Source organism: Wolffia australiana, chromosome 5, assembly GCF_029677425.1.
Source record: "Wolffia australiana isolate 7733 chromosome 5, ASM2967742v1".
Taxonomy (NCBI): Eukaryota; Viridiplantae; Streptophyta; class Magnoliopsida; order Alismatales; family Araceae; genus Wolffia; species Wolffia australiana.
Genome location: NC_135839.1, coordinates 6,737,501 through 6,738,178, shown reverse-complemented (window position 1 = coordinate 6,738,178; position 678 = coordinate 6,737,501).

Below are 678 nucleotides of genomic sequence, written 5' to 3'. Positions count from 1 at the left end.
GAAAGACGGAGGATTGAGAGAGTTAACGGGGAAAGAGAGAGAGATTGAGAGAGAGAGAGAGAGGAAGAACGAGGGGTGGAAGGCCGACGACGTGAGGCGGCAGCGGCGGCAGCGGCGCTAGGGCTGGAGAGATAGGGAGGCTTGGGCAGTCCTCCAAGAAGAGTTAAACAAAACTCAATTCTTGAAATATGACTGCCTAACTGTTTCTTGAAACAATGGCCTATACATATAGGCCTTGGAGGAAAGAGAAAATACAACTTAAAGACGAGAAATTAAAGACGAGACGTGCTTCATGTCACGCCAAGGGGCAGTTGTTGATCTGCCGTTGGCAACGTGTCATGATGCGCGAAGGAATGTGCGTGCGTGGAGACGTGCGTAGCGGAGACGGTTGCGGCGTGTCCGTAGCGGGAGTGTTGACGTGCGAGCGTGGAGACGTGCGTAGCGGAGACAGTTGTGGCATGCCCGTAGCAGGAGTGATGACGTCGATTGACTGTGGTGGCGTATCTGTGGCGGAGACGTTGACTTCGGTTGACCGTGGCGACACGTCTGATGGTGGTGTATTGGCGTCCTCGCCATTAGAATCTCACTCGTCGATAGAGAATAAGCCGGAGAATCTCCCTCGAGTACTTGAAGGACTTGTTCGTTACTTCCAGGCAGCGATCCTTCTCGTCCCATGTC